Below are 13,781 nucleotides of genomic sequence, written 5' to 3'. Positions count from 1 at the left end.
GTGTTGGGAAGGAATCAAGGCCACCACAACTGAAGAGGGTACGTTGAGAGCCAGTGATGTTTACGGAAAGCTAGATGGAGCTGCGCGATCTGCACGCTCCAGGAGGGACCAGCGCAGCCCGAAGGCTCTCCCCAAAGAGGTATCACTTAGAGGGATCTCTTGCCTCGTTTTCTTTTGGTTCACTCTGTGGGGATGCACACCTCCCAGCTCTAATTAAATTCCATCAGAGAGGGGCTACTTGGATTTTTTTTTTTTTAATGTGCTGGATGATATTAATTATGTTAGAAACCAAGGCTGGCAGGGGGAGGGAGGGGGGCTGGGAGGAGAAGGCTGTATAATAAAGTATAATGATATGTCTACACTAAATACCATAGCGAGACCCATCATCTGTACGCTGACTTTTAAAATTAATTGCCAAGAGTGAGCAAGGAGGAGAGAAAGAGGGGGCTCCCTTCCCTTCTGAACTGTTTCCCCCAGACGGAGGCCTGGTAATGCCTCATGCTCCCCCAGGCCAGTCTAGAGATCAAAGCGCCACAGCCCTGCAAACACAGTCCCCTCGAGTCTCAGCACAGCCCCCCACCCTCATCCGGTAAGACTCAACCGTCACCCTCTCAGCTTCATACGCCTAGCAAATCCAGGCGGCCATCAGGAGCCAGGTTCTGTGATGGGCACTGAGGGTCCTGTGAGCCAAGACCTGAGTCCTCAGGAGCCACGGGAAGACGGAGGCACACACAGCATCGAAGCCTGGTGGGGAGTATCATTCTGCCCTGAAATGGAAGTACTAACAGCGCTGCCATGGATGAAATGAAAACACCAATCCCCGAGGCTGGGGGATTCCGTCTCTCCATGCTGGGCTAGGGCAGGGGCATCTACAGAGGTGGGAGGCAGAATGGCAGCGGGGAGTTAGTGGTTAATGAACCTTGCTTCAGCTTTGAAAGGTGGGATGCTCTGGAGGGGCTGGGGATGAGGGTTCACGCTGCCTGGTTGCTCTCCCATCCCTCACCTGGAGACAGGCGTTCTCCGTGTAGCCGTGGCTGTCCTGGGATTCACGCTGTAGTCCAGGCTGGCCTCAAACTCAGACTTCGGCCTGTCTCTGCCCCCCAGGTGCTGGGTTTCATGATGTGTGCACCACTACCACCACTTGCCTACCGTGTGCTTGCTCTTGAAGCTTCAGAACCAGGTAGAACTAAACAGAACTAGACCAGTTCGGATTTTGAACTTAACATATTTTGCCTCAGTCACAACCAAAGCTCAGCTGGGGGCCACAACAGAGAGCTACAGAAGGTCCCATAACAAGAGGGTGCCCAGCCCCTGAGTGCCCCCCCCCGCCCCCAGCCCTAGGCAAGCCCATCTATTGCCCTGCCCTGTGGGTGGGGGTTTTCCTCAGGGCTCCAGCAGCTCTGTGCCTGACTGACATCTGCCTCTGAGAGTCCCTGCAGCCCCAGCCCTGCTTGCCCACCAGCAAACCACACTCCACCTCTGCACTGCCACCCTGGCTGCTGCCTTTCTTGGATCCACGGACTCCCTCTCGCTGCTGCTGAGCTGCTCTCGTGTCCCTGAAGTGCCCTCCCGTCCCCAGGGTCTGTTCCCTGTCCTCATTCAGGCCCCAGTCCAAATGTCACACTTTGGGCTCCAGCTTCCACCTGATCCCTCTTGGAGCCTCCCCTGAACCTGAACTGATCTGAAATGACTTGTTTACTTCTGGCTCCTCTCTGCCCCTCACGGGGATAGAAGGCCCCTGGCTCACTGGTTGCAATAGGCACAGGAACTAGAGGGGGCAAAAGTACAGGGCCATCTATCTGTGGGGTTCATTTTGGGTCAGGAAGCTCTAGGCAGCACTTAGTAAGTACCTAAGGAAGGCAGCCTGGCAAGGGCTCGGTGCTCCCTCTCCAGGCAGACGGTGCTCCCAAACAGACAGTGTTAATCTGCTGCTCTGTTAGCGGTTCCTTAGAGCAACTGTAAGCGTCTCTAAGAATAGTGCAGCCTCCTTGCCTGCTATGTCCCTGTTTTGTGACAGCATCTGTGACTCAGACTTCTCACAGGGCCAGACTTGCCTCCCCAAGGGTGCACGCAGGGGCATGAACACAGACAGCAGCTGGAGGTCTCAGCGGTAGTGAGGGGACAGCTGGCTCCTTGGCTCCCTTCCAATGGGGTGGATTGGGAGAGGTCTACTTGGACCTAGTGACTGATAGCCAGCAATGGCAGGTACACAGAACGCTCCAGTCGGGACAAGATGGCAAGAGTGTAGCCCAGGGTGGATGGGCTATCATTTGATGAGACCACACAGCATCCCAAAACAGAAGGGTACAATATTTGGTTCCTGGCCAGGTTCTCTTGGGTTCAGCAAGAGTCCTAGGTGTCACAGGTCAACAACAATGGTGTCCAAATGCCCATCTCTGAAGGCAGTCTCCTGGTTCTTAGAGAAAAAGAAATGCCCAAGCAGTGTCCCTAGGGTAGGTCAGGACAGGTACAGTCATGTAGCTAAACACTTGGACCTAGCTCTTGCTCCGTCTCACTGTGAGTGCCATGGCCTTTCCCACCAGGCCTCCTAGGGCTGCCAGGAACAAACAAGCCTGGAAAGTTTCCCAGGTAACTGGCTCTTCACAGAGCTGTTAGCTTCCTTTCATAGCCCCCATAAAACCTGCTAGCTGGTGATGAATGTCCATCTCTCTCCGGGGAGAAAAGGACAGAGGAAAGAAACCACGAAGAAAACAACAACAGCAGTAGCAACAACAACAGCAACAACAAACACAGAACTACTGGTCAAACCTGGAAAACCCCATGAGTGCACACTTGGGAAGGAAAGCCTGCCTCTGAGCTAGGTGGCTGTGCAGGGTGCGCTCCAACCAACTGTAAAGCAGGGCAGGTTCTCATGGGCACGCCTATGAATTAGGCAGTGCTGGGAGAGGGGGGGAAGGAGGGATGAGGTAGGGTGGGAGGAGAGGGAGGGGAAGCCCTGGCAGATGCAAACCACTGAAGTCAAAGTTCCCACCCAACCCCCAGGCTCCCAGCCCAGTACCTTGCCCTAGTTTAATAACTGTATGATTTTTTAGTAAATACTCATTGGGAAACTTCAGGCGGGAGGAAATGAGTAAAAAATAAAAAGCCCTTATCTTCCCCGCCCCCCTGTCATTTCAAGGGGGTAGGGATGGACCCTTCTTCTAAGTTGGGGACCCTGGAGAAACAGTTATCAGTCATCTTTAAAGAGTTGGACTCGGGGTTGGGGATTTGGCTCAGTGGTAGAACGCTTGCCTAGGAAGCACAAGGTCCTGGGTTCAATCCCCAGCCCCGAAAAAAAAAAAAGGAAAAAAAAAAAAAAGGAAAAAAAAAAAAAGAGTTGGACTCAGGTGGACTCCGGCTACTCTTCCTTTTCCCTCCCCGGACACTGCTACAATGTGTCCTTGTCTCCACTGTGCGGTCACTGACTGTGCTTCCGTCCCACTGGCAGCCTTCGCAGTCTGCCGCCATGCATTGACCCTTTCGTCATCAGAACTTCTGTTGGGAACTTCTGACTGGCTCTTCTCAGATCTGCTTCATTGCCTCCAGAGCCATTTATTCTCCACACTGGTCTCCAGCCTTACTTCTGCTCACTGAAATGCGTGAGCGTGGCCGGCCGCTCTACGGGATGTGCTTCAGCCATGCCATCCGAGGCAGCCCCAGGGCCTGAGGGTCACTGCTGCTGAGAGTCACTCATGTTGATCCTAGCTCGCGGTGCTCATCTCTGTTTGTTTCCTGCATTACTGTGGTGCCGGACTCCAATCCAGCCAGGGCCTTGTGCATGCTGGTCAGGCACAGCCCACGGAGCTACACTCTCCGCCCAGAACTTCCACTTTCCCGTAAAAGCTACCGAGGAACATCTTTGCCAAGTGTCTGTCTCTCTCTCACCCTTCCACTCTGCTCCTCCTCCTGAACTGACACCGGCTGGAATTGTTTCACGGGGCGGCCATTACAATGCACAGCACACTGGGTGGCTTCAAGTAATGCCAATTTTGGAGGCCAGAGGTCTAAAACCAAAATGTTAGTAATGCCAACGCCTCTCGGAAGCTGAGGGTAAACCTGTTGACACCTCTTTCCTAACTCGTGGTGGTTGGGTGCAATCTTTGGCCATCCATGGCTGGCAGCCACACGGACCTAACTCTGAGTCTGTTGTCATGGGGAATGCCCTCTGTATGTGTCCCTGTGTTTTTACATGGCCTCCTCTAAGTCATGTTTCTTCATTTTTAAAAAAAACTTTATTGTGTACACGGGTGTGTGGTTCCCAATGAACCATCTCTCTAGCCATAGAAACTATTTTCTTTAAAAAAGCTTTTTAGGGGCTGAAGAGATGGCTCAGCGGCTAAGAGCACCGACCACTCTTCCAGAGGTCCTGAGTTCAAATCCCAGCAACCACATGGTGGCTCACGACCATCCGTAATGGGATCCGATGCTTTCTCCTGGCATGTCTAAAGAGAGTGACGGTGTACTCATAACAAATTACTTTTGTTGAGTTACTGAGCTATTGTTCTGTGGTTGGTGTAGTTGTTGCTGCATGGTCCCTATAAGATAAGCTATAACATCTTTTTGCACGCTTGGGCATAACTGATCTTACATGAGAATTCACTTCCTGAATGTTGGAAACATTTACTCTTTCTTGGGTCCTATTTTTCTTTCTTCTGGGCCAATTTGGGTCATTTAAATAAACTTAGAAAGTCGTACACTTCACGGCTGGGCATGGCTGCAAGTGCCTGCGATTTTGCAGACAGTCTGGACTCCAGAAAGAATTAAATCAAGTCAAATCATATGTGTCACGTGGGTTGTTCAGCCTCTGGCCAAAGTTGCTTAGCCTACTCTGTCCCCTTTAGTTATATCTGCTTTCTTGTTAGTCTTCCGTCCTGTGCGTGTTGTTTGTTTTGTTTTAAATCAGAATTCCAAAGTCTTACCTTATTTTTTTTTTTAGTCTTATCAAAGATTGATGAGCATAGTTTTGTGACCTTATTTTTTAATGATTCTTTGAACGGATTTTTTTTTTTTTTTTTTTTGCATTTGAACACTGAATTCTGTAATATTCTTGTCTCTGGATAAATGGCTATGCGGCAGTCGTGACTGCCCATCGTTTCTTAGACTTCTGACCCCTGACATCCACTTCCAACACTTCCTCATGTCTCCTTCAGCCCCTTGGCTTCTGCAGGTTCTGGCAGAGCACATGCTCCAACAGAGGAAGGGATCTGGGCAGAAAGCAAAGACGGAGGCTTGGCCTCTACCACATCCATGATCTCAGTCCTAGTTTGAACTTCTCAAGAATGTCTCAGCTTTTTGGGTTTTTGTATGGCTGGTTGGTTTTTCAAGACAAGGTTTCTCCGTGTAGCCCTGGCTCCCAGAATTCTCTGTAGACCAGGCTGTCCTCGAACTCATAGAGATCCACCTGCCTCTTCCTCCCGAGTGCTAAGATTAAAGGCATGTGGCACCACGGCCCAGCTGACTTTTCTGTTTAAAGTAAGGGTTGAAAAGAATATGAGTCACTCGCTTAGGAATAGCCAGGGCCACGAAGCTAGAGGCAGCCAAGCGTTCTGCAGTCCAGGAGGCCATTGGGCTCCCGCCGTAGGGCAGGCTGGATACACTCCTGGCAACGTGAGTCGTCTGATTCCGTTGCCTTTTCACCTTAGCCAGCTCAGATGGGATTTCTGTTACTCACAATGACAAATGCCTGACTAATCCAGGGTGAAACATCCTTGGAGCCTCTTCATGCTCTCTGATTGCTAAGGAAACTTGCTCCTCTTAATGGGCAGAAAGACTCGATTCACTCTACCCCCAAGGCCACAATAAAAGAGCAAAGCTTACAAATTCACAATTGGTTACATGGTTTTCGCCTGTGTCATTCTGAAATCCTCTACAAGATGTGGTGTGAGCCTGCTTCTGAGAAAGACACCACACCTGTCTACGGGTGTTGCACGTGTAGGGCAACCTGATGTACGATATGGTGGCCATATGTCACCATGTAGTCATTTTCTACAAATCTAGGGAATTGCTCTAGGGCAGTGTCTCTCAATCTGTGAGGTCAAGACCCCCTGGGAGATTGAATCACCGTCTCCCAGGGGTTGCCTAAGAACACCAGAAAACAGATACTTACACCATGATTCATAACAGTAGCAAAGTTTACAGCTATGAAGTAGAACAAAAAGAATTGCATGGTCCGGGATCACCACAACATGAAGACCTGTATAAAGGGTTGCGGGATTATGAAGGTTGAGAACCACTGCTCTAGGGCCTGGAACCTCCTCAAAGAAGTCACTGGTTCAGGGCTGCTCAAACACTGCCAGTTTGGGCCCACCCATTGTGCATGGCGCTGTGCAGACTGGGTGCTAAACAGATACAGTACTTGGAACTAAACTAATACCCGGCTTGGCGACACCTTGATGCAGCTTTGTGGGAACAGCAGGCTCCTGTGTACGCATCGTTCCCCTGTGCATGTTTATTTGTAAATCAACCTCACATCAGTAGACTCGGCTCAGACGCCCGTGTCGGCTCAGACGCCCGTGGTCCTGGACCACTTTGAGGGTAGAATGGGGCATAGGAGCTTCCGTTTCGCCCAGATCAGACCCTTTCAACAGATTCAGTGGGTTTCCTTCCTGCCAGGCTCTCTCTAGGTCCCTTCTTTCTGTTATCCTCCCACAGCACACAGGATGGGGGACAGGGGTTCACTATGCGTCCTGTCAACAAGTGTCCCCAGTATATTAATGTAGAGGAGAAGTACCTGAACTTGTAAGACAGGAGAGCGAGGTGAACAGAAGCATGCTGGGTTTCCTCATCTCTGCTATTTTCTCCTGTGATGCTAACCTCCCTGTGATACCAGAATACCACTAATCCCAATCTGCCATGACTAAGCGCTGAGGGCTTCGTCTTCAAGTCACTCTGGCAGTGGTGACTCTTGGGCTGTGGGGCAAGGAAAGAGTATCAGGGTGAGCTGGCCCACTCAAGGTGCGGCACACGCTTGGCCCAAGTTTACTAGGAGGAGAGCAAAGGCTTGAATTAAGTCAGGCTTTCAGGCAGCGCTGGTGGAGCGCGGGCACACGGATCAATTTCCTGTCGCCTGGCAAACACTTCTTTTCATTCAGAACGGCTTCAGAGTGCTCTGTGCTGGACTGACCGTGAGGGCCTCATCCAAGAAGACAGGTGTGAGGCGAGTGGCAGCTTACCCTAGAGTCCATGTCAGGTTATCTGCCAGAAACCCCTGCCAACCTAGGAGGCTGAGGACCTGGCACTGCTCCCTCCATACTAAGACTGGAGGCTAATAAATAAATAAATAAATAAATAAATAAATAAATAAATAAAAAAGACTGGAGGCTGACTTGTGAGGACCTCCTCTCCTGGCAAGTCTTCCCACCCAGAGGGCTACTAAACATCCTTGGGCTCTCTCGTGAGAGGGATGAAGGAAACCTTAACACCTGGCTCTTTGCATATGCGGGACTGAAGGCCACGTCTTCATTACAATAGATGGTGTATGTCAGAGGATGGGGAGGAGGATCAGGTTTTCCCCACAGGACTTTGTGGGCCCCACACCTAATGTTCCCTGAGGCGCAGCACCAGCCTGACAGAGGAACCAGGCAGTGAAGCCTGGGAGTTGGGTGCCATGTGCTGCTGGATTTGAGGTATCTCAGAGCTGGGGGCTAAAGACGTCAGCAGCAGCCGGACAGTGGGGTATGTGCCTTTACTTTTAGCACTCCTGAGGCAGATGTAGGCAGATCTCTGCACTGGAGGCTAGCCTGATCTACAGAGCTAGCTCCGGTATAGTCAGGGCTACACAGCAAAACCCTGACTTGAACAATAAACAAATGAATAAACAAACCACCACCACCAGCAAAATGATTCCAGCAGCTAACTGGGTACTGCAGGAGGAGTGCAGGTAACGGTACCTGGGAATGGCTCATGCCTGCGGGCCAGTGTCCTGCCACAGAGACCATGTGATGATGGCTGGGGTACTGGGACCCAAGGCTCCTGACAGCTGTCTCAGACAATGGCTTCTCACTCTGGCTACTTGCTACCCTAGGGCTTACTGAGGCCTGGACGCTGGTGGTGATCACGGCATCCTAGTTGAGGGACAATCCAGGGAGGCTGCAGTGGAGAAGGGAAAGTGGTGGTCTGCTGGTCCTGAATTGTTAACTGAGAATGGGGAGTGGGAGGGAGGACACTCGGGGGAAACAGAGGCAGGAGCTTGAGAAGCTGAGATGAGCGGCAGCTGTGCCTGCTCCGGGATTTTGGGTGGGAACAAGGATCCTGTGGCTGTCCAGACACAAAGAGCACAGAGGCTGGCAGGTGGCCTTCCAAAGGTCCCAGGGATCACTCCTGGACAGGTTGGTGCTCCCCCTCTCAGAGCTGCTCTTTTGAGGTAGACACTCGTGGACCTTTTCCTACATGTCAATGTCAGCACTCCACATTCTTTTCCTCAGGGGAGCCACGGTGAGGCAGAATCATACAATTCAGGCAGTTATATAGCTCCGTGGACCAGGCCAGAAGGCTCACCCTGTCCCTCGGTGCCACACTAAAGTGGACTCCCTGCCACTGTGGCTAAATCCTACACTGGGAGCTACAGCAGGGAGGCTCCGCTCTAGCTTGCCCCATACTCTGACCAAATAGATGATGTCCCTAGCCCTCCCTACCATGGTGGCAGAAATAGCTTCTGAGTTCTAAGTGCTCCAGGCAGATCCCCTGGGTCATTCTTCCGGAAGCTGCAGTGGGCATTTTCTCCTGAGGACCTGAGTCTCCCCAAGAGTGTCACTCAAGGCTCCTAGACTATGCTCTCTGGGTTCCCCTCCCCATGACTAGCTGGGCTGTTGCTAAAGGTATGTTCTGAGGAACTACAGCCACGGGGAGCAGGAGGTCCCCACAGAAGTCCAGTAACAGCCAAGGCTGGCTCCTCTGCCCAAGGGAAGCAGGTGGTCTGTACACCCCTTCTTCCATGTACCTGGGCCCCCGAGCATTTGCTTTCCACCCTAATTTCAATGTACTTTGAATGTAAATCCAGGGTTGGCCTGTGCCTGAGGCTCCTCAGAGGCAGCACAGGGGAAGAGAGCTTAAGGCCCAATTACCTTTCACGGTTATATACTGAGACAAGATACTGAAGACTCAGAATCTTCTGGAGAGGAAGGAAAGGCAATAAAGCCTCCGTGTGTGTGTGTGTGTGTGTGTGTGTGTGTGTGTGTGTGTGTGTGTGTGTGTGTGTGTGGTGTGTGTGTGTGTGTGTGTGTGTGTGTGTGTGTGTGTGTCCAGTGACAGTGTGGAGCTTCTTATACTAGACCTACCCCCCTTAGCCCCCCCAAAAAGGTATCCAGCCACCACCGAGTGATACTGAAAGAATCCAGCTGCTGGGCACTCTGAAGGATGCATGGGGGTCGGGGCAAGGGGCTGACATTACCTCCTTTTCTCCAAAAATCACAGGAGTGGCAGTTAATGAGAGTAGAAGGCTTTTAAAACCAGTTTAAAAAAAAAAAAAGAAAGAAAGAAAGAAAAGAAAGGTCACAGAATGCTTACCCCTGGGGCAAATGCGTATGGGATTTCGGCTCCTTGAATGTCAGACAGGTAGCGCATTCATTCCCGCACCTTTCAATGATCCAATGCATTGACATTTCTGCACTGAATTCGTGAGTATCAGATACACAACGGCTATAAATAGCTTCACGTGAACTATAAATAACCCCACCCCAGTTCACTCGGGACCCTGCTGCCAAGCGTACGATGACAAAGCACTTGGATTCCAGGGCTTGCTGCATTTGGGGATAGAGAGTGGAGCATTGTGGGTGTGCATGTCAGCGTTCTTTCTGCACACCGTGAGCCAACTGTACACCAGGCCTGGCTCATCCTGCAACCCTAAGCAAGGCTGTGGGTGTCTTACCCTTGAGATTCACCTGGCCCTTGGACCCTGGGAGACGACAGTCTGAGGACATTAGTCTCAAATAAAGGCAAATGCATGTGCATACTTCTGCACACACACACACACACACACACACACACACACACACACACACACACACACACACAATGGGTGAGGAGGGAAGGAGGGAGGGAGGAAAGAAAAGAAAGGAGAGAGGGAGAGAAGTGGGGGGAGGGGAGAGCGCACAATACCTATAGAAGTAACCATGAAGGCTGGATGCAGAGGGACAGGTAGGAAAGCAGAGCCCAGTTCTGGGGTCAAACCTGGACAACATCCTTTGGCCACTTGTGTGGCAAGGGCCAGCATGTGGAATGGGGCTGGGTCCAGCAGAGCACAGCTTTCTGGTCTCTGTATACAGAGCGGGGGATGGAGCAGCAGGCACGGCTGGGCTCTCAGCACTGCAGCCTCTGAGCAGGGTTGACCTGGGTAAGCAGGATCTCTACCGGCAGCGATCACCTCAGGCTATACAAGTCTTTGGTGGGGAGCTGGGGGTCTGGGAGAGAGAACATGGGGCAGCAGGGCTTCATGGTAGTATCTGTTAAATGTCTGCTTACTGCTTACTGTTTGTGACGCTGTATCCGTGTTCAATACAATAGAAGAGTTTCCATAGGTGGGCGCCTTCACCTCAGAAATGCCTCCACATCTAGGGGAATCTCTTGAGTAGGAACCTTTGTGGGTCCACCCTCAACGCAGTGTGAACTTTTAAATGCTCTTTCAAGAGAAACTCTGGGCGGGAAGAGCCCAGAAAGTGCAATGAAGGCTTCTCTTTGATGAGGAGGCATGGCCTCGATGACAGATACGGGCTGGGAAGTCAGGATGGAGGCTCCAGTTGTACCTCTACCTCTCATTGGTCTAGATCAAGTAACTAAGGGTTTGAGCTTTAGGTGCTCTGTATTTAAAACCGGATGTCTCATGAAGGTGAACAGGAGAAATAAAGTCAGTGTTGAATATCCAGGGTGCAACGGTCAAGAAGGCGGCCGCCATGACGACCACGCTAAGTAACAGTGCTGGTGGAGTGTTCCTTGCTCTAGCCCTCACACCGCTCTGTCAGCAGCCATGTCAGGGGTAACTCAGCACTCCGAGGTCACTCTAGCAGGTAGCAGGCTACCCTGTTGCCTCCCTCACACTCCCAGCAGCATTCTCAACAGTTGGGAAGGTGCCCTTTCCCACTGCAATTGAAGCCATGAAAATGACAGGGACTTGGCCAAGGTCATCAAGCAAGTCAGAAACAAGGAGGGGCAAGAACTCTTCATTGAGGGCACAAAGACACACCAGAGCCATTCCAACTAACACCCAGAAGCCAATGGCTGCCGAATCTTCTTGCACTCTCCATGTCATGGGTGTTGAGAAGCATCCAGTGGGCCAGCCCGGTGGGTTATCAGGGCAGAGAGGGGGAGAACAAGAAGGAGAGGGGGTGGCTGGGGTACAGGGAACTGAGTCATCTCCCAACTGGTCCAAGCCCATCGCACACAGTCTGGCTCCTCTATCTTTGGCGGGGAGCCGGGGGCTATTCTGGGAAGCCTGCACACAACCTGCCACTTCCCTGCCAGGCTGACTGGGTCAAAAACAAAACCAGCCCAGCAACAGCCCTGTGTCAACAGGGTGGGAGGTGAAGAGGCGCTTAACAGCCCCGAACAGAACAGCAGGAACGGGGGAAAGTTGGCGGAGGCTGGGGGAACACAGTCACTCCCACCTTGAAAAAAAGGATAGCGCGGTGGAGGGAAAAAAGCAAACAAAAACTGAGTTGAAGGTCACAAAGCAAAGCATTGTGGGAAGGACTGGAATTAGATAGACCTAAGTTTAAATGCAAGCTTTGGGGTGTGCGTGTGTGTGTGTGTGTGTGTGTGTGTGTGTGTGTGTGTGTGTGTGTATGTGTATGTGCATATGTGTGTATATGTGCATATGTGTGTGTATGTGCATATGTGTGTATGTGTGTATATGTGTGTGCGCGTTTGTGTGCGTGTGTATGTCTGTGTATGTGCATATGTGTGTATGTGTGTATATGTGTGTAAGTGTGTGTACATGTGTGTATATTTGTGTGTATGTGTGTATATGCATATGTGTGTATGTGTGTGTAAATGTGTGTATATTTGTGTGTGTGTGTGTATTTTCCAGGCAATGGAACACAGGACCTTGGTACATGCTAAGTAGGAACTCTACCACTGAGCCACATGTCCGCCTCAAGCTCTGTTTTTGAGAAAGTTGCTTAATCACTCTGCCTGTAGAGATACCGTCAGTCTCAGAGAATTGGGAACCGAACACTGTTAGGATGTCAAAGAGGATAGTGGGCATGTGTCTGAAGGTTAACTAATGCCTGTTGTCATCCCTCAAGACCCTCCTAGCTCAGGGCCATCTCTGTGGACAGTCCATCTATAGCTCTTGCCTTACAGGCACTGGCTGCTCAGGACAGCTGAAGCCCCTTGTCCATTCTTCTGTGAACATCGTGCTGAGGCCACAGCATCTGCCCAACCGGTCTACAAGAACTACGAGTCTGAGTCCAAGAAATCAGAAGAGAAAGAAGAGACTCCTCACCCCAGCAAAACTGTAACGGGGAAGGACATGGCAGTACATGGCTGAGGGAAAGCTGCCAGTCTCAGGTTTCAGGGTGAAGGGCAGTATCCCACCCGGAACAGAAGTCTAGCAATACCTCTGACGACAGAATGGGAAGGTCTGGAGCAGAGAGAGAGACCCAAGGGCTGGGCTTTGCTGTATGAGGAGCTGACACAAGCTGTCACATGATTATGTCTTTTTGACAGATGAGAGGAAAGGGCTTGGGGATGAAAAGGAAGGGACACACCTGAGGTCACCCAGCAAATGGGTGTGAGGCTTGGTAGCAGGAAAACCTTGGATGGGAAACAGGTCCAGGCAGCAAAGACACAGACTATTGAAGACAGGATAGATAGAACTCTCCAGAATGAAGTCTTTAACTGGTGCTATGTGGGGCTTCAAGGTCTAACCAGCCCTGCCAGACACCCAGCCCTGTATTTTTTTTCCCTTTAACCAGACTCTCTAGAAACTCCAGGGTTGGATTTGGAAATAGCCAGGAGGTGAGAAAAGCCCAAATGTTTATTGATGGGTGAGTGAAGAGATGTCTATCACGCAAGGAAATATCACTCGGCCTTAAACAGGGAGACATTCTGACACAGACGAACTCTGAATTGTATCTGGCTCCTTCCCAACCCAGGCCAGTGCATGGGAAAACTCGTGGAGGGAATCATCACTTCGCACTGCCAAGAGGCGTACGGCCTTCCTCATTTGAAACGGGCCTGGGCTCTTGCACATGACAAATGCACCCGCTGCAGGTGCCAAGTCCAGCAGCTCAGGTTATTGGGGCTCCATCTGAGGCTAGCACCAGGCAGCCCAGGAAGAAGTTTCTGAGGGGGCTTTGCAGGAGGCAGCGCTTTAAAACCAGGTAAGGAGAGTAGTAGAACGAGAGTCCAAGCTGTCTCTCAGCAGCATAGGCAGGGCCTCGTATACAGGCGCGTGGCTGTTAATGCTCTGGACACTGGACAATTGTGGCTATGCTTCCTCTCCCTTAAGCCCGCTAAGGAGCCAGAAGTAAGAACTTGAGCCACACTTGCAGGAAAGGCTTCAGGATCCAAGGTTGACTCTGCCACTGCTGAAGATGGTCTTGGGAGTCCCTGGCCTCAGTCAGTGGTTGTTGGGTGAGGCTTGAATCTCTGGGAGGAGCACAGAGCCCGGCAGATAGGAATCCTCTTTCCAAAGCCTACTCTGCAAGAGGGGCTCAACCACCTCTGGGATGAGCTGCTCACCACCCACAAGATAGCACAAGAAAGCTCTCATGCTCAGCAGATCGAGTCTCCTGTCAGCACGTTAGAGTCAACTTGGATCTTTCTTTTGGGGACAACTTGATGGA

The 13,781-nt window shown here is 51.3% G+C and overlaps 1 protein-coding gene across 22 annotated transcripts in view; it reads right to left on the bottom strand.

Moving 5' to 3' along the window:
• The window catches only part of Pitpnm2 (phosphatidylinositol transfer protein, membrane-associated 2), a 132,429-nt gene that overhangs the window by 47,166 nt on the left and 71,482 nt on the right, over nucleotides 1-13,781 (bottom strand). For 2 of the 22 annotated variants that reach the window (XM_087578415.1, XM_087578427.1), the window contains exon 1: nucleotides 9,505-9,614. The gene's annotated coding sequence lies outside the window, so the exon portion shown is untranslated. 22 annotated transcript variants of the gene reach the window in all.

The sequence above is a fragment of the Rattus norvegicus genome, chromosome 12 (assembly GCF_021556685.1).
Source record: "Rattus norvegicus strain SHRSP/BbbUtx chromosome 12, alternate assembly SHRSP_T2T, whole genome shotgun sequence".
Taxonomy (NCBI): Eukaryota; Metazoa; Chordata; class Mammalia; order Rodentia; family Muridae; genus Rattus; species Rattus norvegicus.
The sequence above is the reverse complement of the archived record's forward strand: the minus strand, read 5'-3'. Positions and strand labels throughout refer to the sequence as shown.